Source organism: Manis javanica, chromosome 1, assembly GCF_040802235.1.
Source record: "Manis javanica isolate MJ-LG chromosome 1, MJ_LKY, whole genome shotgun sequence".
Taxonomy (NCBI): Eukaryota; Metazoa; Chordata; class Mammalia; order Pholidota; family Manidae; genus Manis; species Manis javanica.
The window spans coordinates 202149414-202165430 of NC_133156.1; the positions used below are offsets into that span (position 1 = coordinate 202149414).

General features: G+C 38.6%; 1 long non-coding RNA gene across 1 annotated transcript in view; it reads right to left on the bottom strand.

Annotated features, from left to right (window-relative positions):
- Positions 1–491: 491 nt before the first annotated feature.
- Positions 492–16017, bottom strand: part of LOC108401053 (uncharacterized) — a 90344-nt gene continuing 74818 nt past the window's right edge. The window contains exons 2-5 of the long non-coding RNA XR_001854060.3: positions 6312–6395; positions 6141–6178; positions 4240–4325; positions 492–2930 (exon numbers count right to left, since the gene is read on the bottom strand). This is a non-coding gene — a long non-coding RNA (uncharacterized lncRNA). The remainder of the gene's footprint in view (positions 2931–4239; positions 4326–6140; positions 6179–6311; positions 6396–16017) is intronic.

Sequence of the window (16017 nt, forward strand, 5' to 3'; positions counted from 1 at the left end):
CCTATCTTTCAGTCCCACTTTCCTGTTTTACATGCTCTGCTGTCTCTGAGTCCAGGGCTTTCTGGGGCAGGGGTGCAAGGGGAGATCTGGGTCTAGAGCGGAGACTGGCTCTTATCTCCTCACTCGCTTCATGCATAATCTAGGCAATAGATTCTATTGCTGTTTCATTATTTCCCAAGTTTTCATTCAACTTCCTTATTGGAGATGTTTGTGAAGAATCTCCCATCCACTGAAATTCATTTTTCTGTCATTGTTATTACTACTGTCATTGTTTGGGGATATTTTCTTTGTAGATTTACCACTGTTTTGGTTCTCAAGAGCATGAAAGACCAACACAACACGCACCCCAACAGCCACCTTAAACTTGAACTCCAACTATCCTAAAAAAGCAACACAATCAAATTAGTGATTCAAATTTTATTAGTTACTAGCTAAACTGATCAGTGAGTTAACAATTGTTCTGTAAAGAGTGAAGAGACAGAAACAAATTATAAAAAAGGGTAGGCAAAAACAGACTTTTTTCTAGTCACAAAGAAAATTTTATTAAATACAACCTTCCTAAATTTCCTGGACTATTAAAAAAGATATTCCCTCAGGGAAGGGTTTGTTTCATGTGGTGCTTCCTCCTGCCTCCTGTGGACTTTGTACCTAGCACTTGTGATCTTAATTATACCTGTTTTTTACACCATAGCTAATAATTAATTTATTACCTTGATTTATTACTGAAATTCTGTAACTCTTTATGAATGTCAAAATATGGTCCTTTATACCTTAGTGAGTGTCACTAATTTTAGGGGAAATTTATATACAGTTTTACAGGATGGTAAAAAGATATTATGTTATCCTGTAGGTTGGCTTGCATGTACAATTTCAATCACAGTGGTTTCTGGGAGGCCAATCATCTGTAATTTAGTAGAGATTGCAGTGTTGGAGCTTTTGCAGACACGGTTTCTCTTACTTTTGAGAGTACTTGTCTACTTGATAAAGAGAATAAAAAGGAAAAGGAAAGAAAAAAGACATTATCTGTCTTATTTCTTAGATGCAAATGAGCTGATAATGCAGTTTGACTCCTTTCCCCCCTTCTCATCATGGGTGTCAGTTTCTCATGAGTCTAAAGAGAGAATGTGTCTATAGGAGATCTTGCTGCTTTAGAGCTCTGAGCATCAGCTATCTTTTCTGAGCAGCCAGCCAATGCAATCATAAGCAAATCTCCTTAGGACCACCAATTTAGTATTTGCTTATGGTTGATGGCAATACAGTGTGTTTGAAGACAAATGTGCTCCTGAAATTGGTTTGTAGTTTGGATAGCCATAAGGCTGGTGGATACATGGTCTCCTTCTTTTTCTTTCTTTTGCTTTTCTTTTTTTAATGACAGAACAGTCACCTTGGATCAAAACCAAATACAGCCTGTGTTTAATGCAGTGCGTGAAGATGTGGTGGAGGATTTGGTCATGAGCACTGTCCACTGCACAGCCTACCTGACTTAGCCACCTTCTGCTCTTAGTCCATGTCATTGCTGTCTCAACTAACTAGGCTGTGGCTGTCTTCCTGCACTATTCCAGAGAAAAGAGGAGAAAAAAAGAAGTAAGTGAAATTGGCTATGAGTTTTTTGAGGTCAGTAAGAGTTGAACCTATTATTTGAGGTCATCAAAAAGAAAAAATCCTACAGGATTTCACCTCTTTTTTCCTTTTCCTGCTCCCTATTATACTAAACCACAGAAGACAATTCTGGTGATCAACAAATAGTCTCCCTCCAAACCTCTATAACAAGTTAGAGCAGAAATAAACTACTTTATAATAAGATTCAAGAAAAAAACTCTTAGGAAACAAATGTGGAGAATAAAAATTTAGGGGATTATCCTCAAGTACTAGAAGTCTATAGCACATTATTTTTACTATCAGCACTTTGAAATGACTTTACCTACCACTCAGATCAGAAGTGTTATGAAGATATCTTTATAGGAATATATTTTTGCTTATAAATTTTATATTGTATTATTTTATTAAGCAGTATATGTATAATACAAATATATAGTGTGTATATGTGCATATATAGTGTTTTATCTCTGTAACTATCTAATGGATATTAGAAAATGTGTTAGTTTTAACTGTTGGTCATATATGAAGACTGTGATCATGCAGGAAAAAAGAAAACCATCACTAATACTAAATAAGAATTATCTATCATATCAAGGAACCCAGAAGAAGAAAGAGGGATGAAAAGTCCCCTTAGAGAGCAGGAGAAATAAAACCCTCAGAGTAGATGAAGTTTGTCAGCTGAGTCTTATAGTTTAGGTGCCCGGTATTGTATTTTTCATTATAGCTATCTTCAATGGGGCAGTGTTATGGATTATTTTCACCTCTGAATTCTGAAAGGACTACCCTTAACAACTCATCTTCCTCAAATCTCAATAAAATTCTCAATTTAAAGTTCGCTGACAGGGGTAAGTGGGAGAGAACTCATTTTTCACTAATTGTCAAACTCAAGAGGCCTAATAAATGGCTTAGGAAAGGTCCTTTGCCCTTCCTTTCTCTTTTCTTTCTTATTGTGTATATATCATCGCAAGAGAAGAAGTAGAGAAGATACAATAAAACACAATTCTAGGAGCCACTGGCCTTCATCTTGGTCCTCAGTTCATCTCTAAATAATCTTAAGGGAAATTTTTCAAGTATGGAAAAGTATGCAGGAAACCCTAACTAAGGTTCTAATATTCAAATCCAGACTAGAGAGCAGAAGCATGCTTGTAGAACTTTCAAACCAAGATGTTTTGAAAAAAATTTCAAAATCTCCTGACACTACATTTCCCATTAAAAGCGTCAAGTAGGGACCAGTACATTTTCATAGAAGTTTATGGTTGCTTGCTGTTCATTGCAAGGCAGTGCTCAGATTCCAATGCTATTTTAGTGCAAAGTAGTAACTTCACAAATCCCTGTAGAAATAGAAAGATATTTTCATTTTAGACTTAGGTCTGTTTTTGCATGTATTGATATTCTATGCTTTAATATTTATTACCTTTTCCTATTATTTTTATTATTTTTCCATAGGGCAGAGTTGTAGAGAAAATCACTCTTCTTCCTGAGCATTTCCCTTCATTCCTGTAGCTCTTCTACTCTTCACTTTTCTTTAACCTTCTGGGTAATCCTAGTTTTTAGGTTAGTGACTCTTACCTCTTACTTTTGGCTAAAAATATTAGAGTAGTTCAGTGTTTTTGTTACCTGTGAACTGAGTCATTTTTCATGTTTTACTCAAGTTTCAGCCTATGTCTTACCTCTATGAGCCTCACATCCAACAGAAAACTACTTCTATACAGTCTTTTCTACAGATCTCTTATTAGAAAATTCTAATCTACCTTTTAGATTTTCATGAGTCTTCTGTTTTTTTATCATGCATGTTAGCAATAGTTTCTCCCATCTTTCTTTTGTCTGAAGTCAGACTAAGTACCAGACTCTGAAGTTAATCAGAAGAAATGTGCAACAATTCCACCAAACTGTTAAGAAACTAGAATGAGGCAATAACAATGACCACAGTCTGGACACAAATAGACATTGTCTTCCTCCCTACCAGCGGGCCTCTGATTTTGTAATGTGGTAATACATCCCTAAAAATAAGTAAAAATTTAAATAAAAATAAAAAAATCTCACTTTCCTGATCTCTCATATAATTAAATTCTTATATGACCCTCTGGCTACTTAGATGTAAATGGAAGTCTTCTGATGATTTCCAGTAAGGATTTTCATGTCAGAGACATTCAGCACCCCTCTTTGCCACTTTACCCTTTTCCTTGTTCCTTCCGGGAGCAAAGATTCAATACCTAGAGATTCAGCAACCGCATTGTGATTATGAAGATGAAATTCACAAATAAGGATGCCAGAGCAGAAAGATATCACCAGCTTGGGAATGCTTAACTATGGATTTAATACAGAAGAAAAACTAGAGTGCTTATTTCTTTAAGCCACAGTGGGTAAAGTTTTCTGTTACTAACAACATATTCCTTACTGGTATACGAAGTAGACTAAGAATCAGCACTTCAAGTGGCATAACAAGAATCCCACCTGAGTACAGAGGGTTTGCTGTTAAATAAGGCATCTAGCCTTCTTTGAGGCATATATGTCCCTGAGTTGAATCAACATTTCTGGATCAGTCAAAGCAATCTCTTCCCTCTAAGGCACTCAGTCTAACTAGTGTAGCCCAGAATTAAAACACACTTTCAGCCTGACTTACGGAGTTGACAAGCTGACCTTTTAGCTTTTTATGCCTCTCTGCAAAGCCCTGTAATGTGGTGATCATATATCTGAGCAGCCTTTTGTTTGAGGCAGAGGGTCTTCTGAAAAAAAAAAGTCAAAACTTGTCACAAGAAGAGTATTTTTAAGGACAAATAATAGATGCTTCAAATGTAATTTCTTCTTTTCAATCAGTAGCAAATTACAATGGTCATTTCTCTAAGAACTGACAATACTCCTTAACTTGGCAGCTTTCTTCTTTAAGTGACAATAACTGTTTACTTATTTATCTTCATTGGGAAGAGGCTTCCTCCCACCAAGTACCCCTCCAACAAAAGTTGAATGCTATTCACATACTACCTATTTGAGCACATTAATCAACCATACTTATTTCAGACTATGCTTCCTACTTGTGTTTACTGACACAACCCAACAAAAAGTTTCTATCAGCCTGCTGTTCTAATGCAAAAATAAATCATCTACTCTTTCAAATTCCTATGAAAATCCCAATAATATGCCTGTATTGTCTATATTACTCCTTTCACCTTCTGAAAAGGTGGCTTTAGTCTCTATCTCATTATCTCATTAAGAATAACCTGTTCTATTCATATATAATACTGGCTTGAATAGAAAATGAGTCTTAGTGATCTCCAGGTAAGTCTCTTCACCATTTAAACCAGGAGTCACTTTGAGAAATTGAATGAGTTCCTGAATTAAAACAATAGTTTCCTTAGACATTGAAGACATTTCCTTAGACACTGAGGCTAATTCATACCTTTTTTTTGTCAAACATTTTAAAAGTAAAAAGTTTACCAATTATTGAATGGTATAATACTGGTCTGGTGGAGGTTGGCTGAAGTTTATCTTGAATTCATCAGCATTTCTTCACAGTGATGAAGAGTTAAGTAAAACTCAGAGGTCATATGAAAATAAGACATTTTCAAGTACTCTAACTTACTATAGAAGTAGATACTTAAAAATAACATGCAATTTACAAAACTTGTCCTATCTAGTTGTTAAATCAAATACTCTGAGGACCTGGTCAGGCAAGGATTTGTTCCATATAATCTATATCATTGAAATTAATGCATATTATTGTACATCACTTTCTGATTTATATTATTTTTAAGAATAGCTTTCTACCTACCCCCTCCCCTTTCATTTAACCCCTTTAATGTGAGTCTACTCATTCTATTATAGTTTGAGTTCACTAAATGAAACATTGGGTGGGTTTTTGCCTTATTTATTAACTTTTATATTATCTCCTTGGATGTGACCATCAATCCTTACCTTTTATGAACTCTCATATCTGTCCCATGTCTGTTGCTTCCAGCACCTCTACTTTAATTCTCCCTGCACTCCATTGCCTTGTTAGGATAATGTTGCCTTTAAGTTAGAAACATTGGCCTTCCCCTTCTGACCCCACCTATATTTGCATTCAAGGTTTTCAATAGGATTTTTTTGCATTCTGCTTCCATGTCTTTATTCACAATTGCTTCTCTCTTTTCAATTCCCAAAATTGTGTTCTTTCCAGGTGAGGACATCCAAGTCTTTGCCCTGGACTCTTGTAACTCTGGGGAGAAAATATTTTCCCAACCTGGGCAAAATACCTTTGAAACCAAAATCAGTCAAAGGGAGAAATAAATCAGGGGAAACTCGTTCATTGCTTACAAGCAGTCATCCACTTCTGTTCACCCGTGTCTCTCATGACCAAGCTGCAAAAAGGGACCCCACCCAACCTCTGTGGTACAGATATACCCTTGTTGATTCCACTCTTGTAATCACCTTTTGATATGGAAATGAACTAATTCTCTCCATCCCTTGGAAACACCTATTGATGTGAAGATGAATTAAGGCCAGGCAAGAGATTCTGGAAATATTGCAATTTTACCCACAGCCCAGCCCTCCAGAAATCTCACCTCACAGTCTACTTGCTCCCCATCTTCCACAATGGCCCCTGTGCAAAAAAATTGGAACATTGTAACCAGAATAATAACATACAATAATGACAGCAATAAAATCATGATATCACTCAAGCTGGAGGATTCAGCTAAGTTCAAACTCCTATGCAGATTTAGACCATAGCTCACCCATTCCACAGGCAGTCAGTAGCTGAGTTCAGAGCAATCATCACACTGCAGTTGCAGTCAAGGGTTGGGTCCAGGCCACAGTAACTGTAGAAGAAAACAACCTTAAAGGTAATAAGATATATGTTGTAATGACACCAGCATAGGCAAATCTTGTCCATCAGGTAGGATGCATGCAAGAGAGTGGTCATCCAATAGGACAGTGGCAAGAATGGGATCTTGTCCTGGTCTAGTATACCAGACCTTAACCCCACTCCCTGTGGGAGTTATAGTTGGGTGGTCAGTATATAGGGCTATGGAGGTACATGCACTGGCCATAAAGATAAACCAAAACTTCCTCATAAGATGGTCTTACTCCTAGGACATTTTGGGTACACTACCATGATCTTTGGGGGCCACTCTGCTATTCTCCAGGAACAAACAGGAGGCTAGCTTATAGGCCCTTTCCCCAAGGTGCCAGAAGGGCCAGTCATTGCTGGTTCATGTGTTGAATGTCCAGGGCCATGTCCACTCAACAGAGTCTCCAGGATTTAATGCAGTTGGGGCTGGCAGCAGGATGTTGCTCTGCTGGCCATATCCTGGCTTCAGTAACTCCTCTTTGGTTTGCACATCCAGTTGCATATGAAAGGCAGCAATGTGTGTTGGCATGTCCACAGGACTCAAGCCTCCTTTACGGGACTTCTTATTCAAATGTTGTAGGACTGTCCGTAAGCTAACTGATCAGCTCCATAGACTATTGGTGTCTGACATAAGGCCAGATTTCAGCAAACCATTGTACCTCTCTCTCATGCCTGCCCCTGTAGGGTTATATGGTACATGTAACTTTCACTTTATTCCTAATTGCTGCACGCATTCCTGCAATGCATGTCCAGTAAAGTGGGTGCCTTGATCATTCTCAATCACCTGTGGCCAGCCATAAGCTGCAAAAAAATGCTCTAGGTCCCATTTGGTGGTTTGCTGATCTGCATGACATTCAGGAAAAGCAACCGACAGGCTAGTAGCTGTCCACACAAGTCATGGCATACCAGTATCCTTCTGATATGGGGCAGAGGCTCAATATAGTTTATCTGCAACATGACAAGGGGTACTGGCTCCTTTACTATTGTCCCATGTTACTGTGGGACTCAATCTAAGTCCCTCTTAGAGCACACAAGGCAATTCTTCCAGGCTCTGCTGACTTCTTCAAAGGTCTATAGCAAGCCCCACTGATGGGCTACAGCCCACATTGTCTTTTAAGCCTTGTGCAACAAATGCTGATGCGCCATTGGGCCACATCAAAGGTAGGCTTTCCTTCTAGCCAATGCACCTGGGCCAATGTGTCTGCTTCATCATTCCCTGGGGATGCCAAAGGCAAATGGCCAGTCACATGATAGACAGTAACTGTTTTAGTCTGACCAGAGGCCTATAAGTCTTGTCACAACTCCATGTCAGTAGTCACAGGGTCAAGCCCCAATAGATGGCCTCGCCGTCAGTTAAAACTATAGTGGAGGGCTTCTGGGTGGTAATGAGCAATAATGCCTACAGCTCAGCCCATTGGCTGCTCTTCCCCTCATCATCTTCCATCCATATTGTCTCAGTCTTGGATGGAAAGCCACAGCACTCCACTTTGGGGGCTGCCCATGACTGAAGCTGTCTGTAAACCAAGCATCACCAGGTATAGGGGCTTCCCTCCTGATAAGGACTCTTGGCTACCAATGGCTCAAAAGCAAGTTCTTCCTGCTTTCCACCAGTACATGCCACTGGCCCCAATAATTGTTGGAGTTCTCTACTTAAGGGGATAGTAGACAGGACGCTACACTGCTGTAAGTATGCGCCCCATTTGGCCAGTGCAGGCATCTGTGTCATGCCACTCTATAGCATTTGGGTCCAGTCTCACACCCACCCTGTGATGGGATAATTGATTATTACTTGGTCAGAGCTGTTCCAGTAATGAGCTCCCTAGCCAGCAAGGCATGGTACACAGTAGCCAGTTGCTTCTTTATCAAGGTGTTCCAGACCTTTGCTCCTTTCCATAGCTGTGACCAGAACCCAATAGGTTGGTGTGTCTGTTCAAGCTGCTGCCAAAGGCTCCATCCATAATCATGTTTGGTTACATGAACATCAAGCTTACAGGGCCTGGATGAATTCAACACTCAAGGCCTGAATAGCCATTACTGCTTGCTTAGAAGCAGTAAAAGCAGCTGCACCCATTTCATCCCAGTCCCACCTGACACCCTTTCATCCTCCTGTGGGGGTGAGAGCCTAGGCAGATCATGAGTACTGTCCCCCAGGAAGTCTTGCAGGGACACAGGCTGGACATGGAGCTTTGACTCCAGCTTCTGTGTCCTGGACCTCAGCAGCTGAAACTGATGCTCTAGTTTTAACTAGTGCCAGTTTTAACAAGATCCTATTGGGCTTCCCATCAAGTTTTTCTTTTACTATTTCGGCCTTTATCAAATCAACCCATATCTGGGTTCTCGAGACTGTCACAGGCCCTCCTTACAGTTGTAGCCTGTACTTCCTTCTGTGCTCTTATTGTTTCAACCTCCCCCAGATGTGCTAAAATACGAGTAGCCTCACTTACGGGTTGCTCTATGTGGAGGGCAAGAATAATCACTAGAGACCCAAGGAAAGATGGGGTAGCTGTATGGAGCACCAGATTTCTCATTCCTACAGTGAACGACTCTTTATCAGGGCCCTGGGGGTCCATATTACAAATGATATTGTTCATGCCCAGCTCCTATATCACCTGTTGGAGCTCTGCATATGTTCTTCAGCTAGTGGGTAGGTATGGTAAATCACCCTGACTAAGCCAAACTGCCCTGATGGCTGCTGTCAGACAATCCAGAAACACCTGATTCCCTGAGGTGTGGCAGGCACTTTGCAAACCACTGCCAGAGAGAACTGTGAGTGGTCAGTGAAGCCAGTCTACCCATTTCAGAATCAGACATAATGTTTTCCACCCCATGTCCCAGAGACGCAAAAGCCATGAAGGCAGAGGTTCTGACGGCTTCTGCTGAAACCAGATGTTCATGCCCACCAGCTCATCCTGGGTATTAGGGTAGAGCATAGTGTGCTCCACAACCTGGGGAGAGGGTAGCTTATCCCCATGAGGAGCCTGCGATTGTTGTATTTTTATTTTCTTAATTACAACAGGGAGAGTCTGGTAACTCCAGCAGTGGCCTCAGCAACAGATCGGCCCTAGGCCCTACCCACTCATACCCTCCTGACATCTCATATACCACCTCCAGAGCCCAAGGCATTGCTTTTTCCTTCCTCTCCCCCACAGCCTCCTGCTGCCTCCTGCCTTGCTGCTGACATATCTTCCAGGAGCATGAACTGTCTTCTCAATAACTGTCTCTCTTAAGGGCATCCCATAGGTCATCGCCCAGCTCCTCCCTCCAAGCGATGCTGAAGTGAGTCTCTCTCTTGCTGAAGTCTCTCTGTCTCCTTGATAACCCTTTCCACTCTCTCAAGAAACAGACATCCCACAATCCCAGCTCCCACATGGCCACTCAGGGCCTCTAAGCACTCTTCTATCTCACAGAGGGCTAATTCCACAGCTTCCAGTGTCTCCACCCTTTGCCAGTCTGGAAAAGTCCCCACCCCTCTAGGAGGTGCTTTCCTTAGATCATTTCCCCACTAGGAGCTCCCCAGTTGGAAACCCCACAGACAGGGGACTCCCAGGTGAACTTGCACCCTCCACCACTGCAGCCCCTGGGGCCTCCCCACTACCCATAGCAGGGGTTCGGGCATGTCCCCACCATCTCTAGGGCCAGCCTGCCCAAGGTTTGCACCCATGAAGACAGATTTTGGGTTCAGAGGTCCTGCCAATTACTGCCAGGTGTAACTCCTTGGGAAAAAGCTTTCCAGCCCAAGGCAGAATACCTTTGAAGCCAAAATCAGTCAAAGGGAGAAATAAAGTGGGAGAAATCTGTTTATTTCTTACAATCAGTCATCCACTTCTGTTTGCCTGTGTCTCTAGTGACCTGGCTGCAAAAAAGGGACCCCAAATAACCTCTCTGGCACAGATATTTCCTCACTCCCCCTTGTAATTACCTATTGATATAGAGATGGACTATTTCTCTCCACCCCTTGGAAATACCTATTGATATGGAGATGCACTAAGGCCAGGGGAGAGATTCTAGAAATGTTGCAATTTTACCCACACCTTCCTCCTCTGGGAATTTTTCTCTGTTGTCTTTAGTTCAGAATGATTTGAACAACTATTAACATGCATTGGGAAAGAATCAGGGTTAGGAGTAGAAGTTTTACAGTGAGACAGATTCCAATCCTATTTTTATCACTTGATATTGACCTTGGAAAGTTCATGTCCTTTTCTCTAAAATGGGAATATTAACAATAACTATAGTGCACATAGAGTTCTGAGGACAATATGTGACCTAAGCTAAACAAAAATATTAGCTATAGTTGTACACAGCCATGATTTTTACTTCTCTATTGTTATCAGTCACAATGATCTATATGTATCTTCTTTCTCCAACCAGATGGTTCACAGAGGTCAAGGCGCTTTGCTCACAGGTGCTCAGTGTTTGTCAGTAGACTGAGACTATATGTACAGTGCCAGGAGTCATCGGGAAAAGATACCACATGAAAGCTGGCAGAAAATGTTTTTGTAAGTTTCTGAAGTGAAATCTTTTGGTTCTCACCTCTGGGAAATGAAAGGCACATATCCAAGGCAAGAAACTGTTATTTTCAACCAAATGTTCCAAGCTAAAGTTGAGTAGTTTAAAATAGCTGAAAGAATGGGGGAGTATATTTAGAACTCATTTTATTATCTCATCTTGTCTATCAAAAGAATGTTTACCAAAGGCTATTTAATATGCAGGCTTTATATAATAAGATCCTTATTGTGTTGCTGGATATATAACATAGTCAAATAACAATATTCTAAAACAGGCTATACAAAATAATACTACTAAATCAGAGCATTTCAAACTACAATTTCATTGTGCATGTAATAGGTATCACCTTGGGTCTATAGGTTAAAATAAATAGTAATATCTTATGGTAGATAAATTAGTGGGAAATAAGAGACTCTTTGGACATGGAAATGTTGCTATGGAAACCTTAATGTTCACAAGCCTGCTTTTGGAGGCTCTGCTGCCTTGCCAGACTTTTTACATTTAACTTTCTTTTTAAGAAAAATAAAAAAGTTCCTTCACTGCTGAGACCTAAAATGTGACAATAACAATCTACCCTCTAGCCTTCTAGGATCCATGTAAATAACTCTTCCTGTGCACTGCTCCATAGCATGAAAACAACTTAATTGGGATTGAAAAGGAAAAAGAAAAAACAAAAGCAGTGTGTTCCGGCTAGATTTGAATTTCCTTCCACAGAGAGGCCGTAGGAAGGAGCTGGAGCAGGAACTTGCTTCATTGATGACATTTTTGTGCCAGGTCACAGAACTGACAAAGATGGCTTTTTAAGCACAAGTTTAAAGCTATTTTGAAATGTTTCATTGGCACAGAGCTATCTGAACCCTAAAGTCAGTGTTGTTTGAGATGGGGAAAATGGTGTTTTTGTGGAATTCACAAATAAATTACAAGTGTCAGAACTGAGCCTAGAAACTTTGGCTACAAACTTTATAAATGTTATGTATTTTATTCCCCAGGCAACTTAAATGTAACACAGCCACCTACATGTCTGGTAAGCTGAGACTTAATGAGGCTTAATCAACTTCTGCACTGCGCGGCTTCTCTGCATTCTTCAGTTTTGAGTCTTGCACCTCTCACTCTGCCCACACATTCAGTGGCGATAGTCTGTTAGGAATGACTTTCCCTCACTTTGAGCCACCGTGACTTAGCTTCAAGAGAGACAGTCAGGCCAGACTCAGAGGAAGAAGTCACTCTTTAAAAAAGATTCTTTGATGAACCACCTACTAAACTGTAGATGAGACAACAGACCAGTTTATATTTGGTACTGGCATAGTTAGTTTCCTAGAATTATTAATTCTAAAAGTCTCCAAGCCACTGCTTATTCTCCTCAAGGGCTGGAAACTAGAACACTAACAGCTAAAAGGACACAAATGAATTACAGGAGCCTTCAACTACAACAATTTTTCTTTAGATGAATGATTCCCTACTCATAACGATTTGCATGTACCATGGGTTTCCTACTCATTATGACCTTGGTGTTGTTTATGGGGACATTACGTAAGGAAATACACTGCTCCTGTGTTATTTTAAAGGAATGGATCCTAAATTTGAATGTAACAAAGAGCAACAGCTTGATGTCCCTCTAAACTCTCAAGAGGAAACAAAATGAAAATGAGAACATAAAAGCCTACAGCTTTTTATTGGATTTGTAGCCGTAACTGACTCTAAAGTCTTACTCCAAATCTCCTAAAACATGCTTCTTAAAAGCTCCCCTGAGAAAATTCTCCACTTGTTTACACTAATGAACAGCTCATCTATTTCCATAAAACAAGATAGGAGTTATATAATAAATTATATTGACTACAACTATAATGATTGATTACCATTCTGCCTACTCTTGTGGATTATCGTTTACTTTAAAGAGCTGTACTTGATTCTTTTGCTGAATGTATGGGTTAACTTCATCTCTGAAAAGTGTGGCATCATTTCTTTGGCCTAGAATGATACCATAACTCATGCTTCTGTTAAAAATTAGATGCATGTAGATCTGCAGTGTTTTTTTCCAAAAATCAAACTGGCTGTAAACATAAACTCATGTTCATTGCTTAGAAGGAAGAGACAGTTCACAAAAATATTCTAGAAGGATTGTCTCAAGAAAATACTAAAATTACAGAATCAATTGTTTGTGGAATTTTAGTTACCAGTTCCTATGTCTTTAACGTGGTTAGCAACTACAACAGGTAAGAGTGGTGCATAATTTTGGAAATAGCAATGGAAGTTACAGGTAAGTAATGGAAACCACTTAGAGCGATGCTACTAGTTCATATTTTCATATTGAATAAAAATTATCCCTTACTTTAAAATTTGTACCACTATCTTTTTTCTCCCCTCACCTTGCTTTCCTCTTTCAAGATCACCTCAAGATATGTTCATGGTTTCTGGTTGTTTTCTCAGTTTGTACTAAGTTGTCATTTAAATGCTAGGTGCTAATTAACACCTTCCACCTGTCTGCCACTTAATTCCAGTGAGAAATATTTCATCCAGATCTGTTTCTTCCACATGAATTTACCCACTATCACTCCAAATTCACTTAATTTCATTAAACCACCTGTTTTCTTTAAGGAGTCTGATGAAAATATAGACAAAACTGGAGCAAAATCACATTTAAACAGACTTTTACTTAGAAGCTGATAATAGATATTTAAAAATATATAGATATAAGTAATATTCTCAGTATCTGTGTCATATGAACTCTGGTCTGTGATCTGATATAGAGTCCTCATTTTATTACAGATGGTTAAATGAGAGAACTGACAAAGGGTCAAAAATAGGCCGGATACTATTTCCATAATAAAATGAGGATGTTGAATCAGATCAGACATAGTACATATGATGCACCTCCTATTGCAAACCTACTCAGAAAAAAAAAGGAACAATCAGTACTGCTATCGGCCCTGAATGAAAATGTAAAGGTATGAATCCATCTTTGGATTGCATGTTCTCTAAAGATTTTTTCAACCTCATTGCTGTTTATTATTCATGTTGTTTGTAAGAGTGCCATTTAGAAATTCTGGTACTCTAAAGAAAAATATATTTTAGACTACTAAAATATAGTACTATATATATTGTACTGTATTTATATAAAGTCTATAATATATAATTATTGTATTACACACGTTATATATTATATATAATATTATATAACTGTATTATATATAATATATAGTATTATATACAATACTTTTATAGTATAGTGTTATATAATTATATATGTTATATGCTATATATATAATATAATATAAATATGGTCTACTATAAATAGACTATATTGTATATTTTAAGAAAGAGGCATTGTGTGTTATAAAGATAGTAAGCCTATAGTGGGAAGAAAACATCTGATTTAATATTCAGCTGTAAATTTATAAGGTGTTATAATACAAAAATTAATAATATACTGTCTTGCTCTTATTTAAGGGGACTCATTAATTTTCATAACAATCCTATGGAACTTGAGGAATTGTTGAAACAATTTCACAAATGAAGAATCTGAAAATCAGAATAAAGCTGAATGAGATGTCCTGTGATGGAGTCAAGCCTTGGTCATGGGTCTGTTGGCTTCATTAACCTTAAGAGTTAGGGACCCAACATTTCCAAATAAGAAACCAAATTTCAGAGGTTCTCTATTAATTCTCCTACTTTAGTAAGGGCTAGTTTTATTTATATAGTTGATGGGATAATAAATATGATATCTTGAAATCTGTAATATTCTTAAAGTTGCTGATTGTTCTAAGACTTCTTATAATGTGTCCCTATCTTTCACATTATTTATCATTAATAGTTTCCTATTAAAAACCTAAAATAAGCATAAGGTTTGATTTCCAAGTACATATTTTCTCTAAAAATAAAATTTTAGAAGAATGGTAGAGCTTTCCAAACATGTAACTTCTAATAGTTACATAGTATTACAATAGTTCATTACATAGAACTAATAGTTCTAATCGTATACAATAGTAACATAGTTTAGGAAACTATGTTAGCTTAAAGATAGAATTTGGGATAATTTGACAGTATTTAATAGCAGCTTATTTAACCAGAAGGCATCCATGTGAATTATATTTCAATCAGAAATTCATATCTTGGGCTGGCTTTATTAATTCTTCATAAGGGAATTCTTGAAATCCCACTTGACAGGCAACCTAGGGAACTCCCAGAAGATGGTACCTGCTCTATCACTTTACAAACAGACAAGGGTGGTTTGACCCTGGCGCTATTGTGCCATATGATCCTTTATGTCAACAAACCCGGGAAATAAGAAAAGGGATAGATTTGATACATACTCTTACCTCTACAAGTTTCACTTGACCTACATGATATCAGCTTCTTTTCTACTAGAAAATCCCAGGGCATACTGAATGTATTAAATCACAAGTATTGAAATTTAATGAAAGCATCCTCAAATATATAGCCATGTTTAGTCCCTGGGGAAATAAGCAGAGTCATGAAAAATTACCTTCTTTCCCATTCTGAAGCTCCTGGTCTTGCTAAGGGGTCTTGTTTCTTACTGTTTTTTATGCTATATTTGAGTCCATTTGTTTTCAATGTTCCACATTTCCCATGGTCCTAATTGACTCGTCACTACTTAAGCTTCCTCTCAATGGCTTGTTTAATAATTTTGATGATGTGGAGCAAATCTTATTTTGGTTTGTTTTATCCCACAAGAGGCAAACTTTGATCCCATAAGTAATTCTCTAATTCACTTAATTTGATATGGGAATGATTATACTTTTTGGTAGTAGTTGGGTTATGGGGTCTGTGCTTTTTCTTTGAGACTATAAATTTGGGTCTGAGCAACTTGCTGGTGAGCTAATATCTTTACTGTGCCCCTTCTTAAGTGGATGTGATCAAGAGAGTCATTAGGTTTCTATCAATATCCTGCATTTTGTCACATATATATAAGAAAACTCCTGAAGGTATGAACAAAGTTATCATCATCAAATTCAAAGTGGTAAAGACAAGATGATAATTTTGATAAACAGGCAGGGCAATAGCTCTTTACCAAAAGGGTAGAGGGCTTCTAAAGAACAGGTGAAGGAAGTACAGGAGGACAGGGA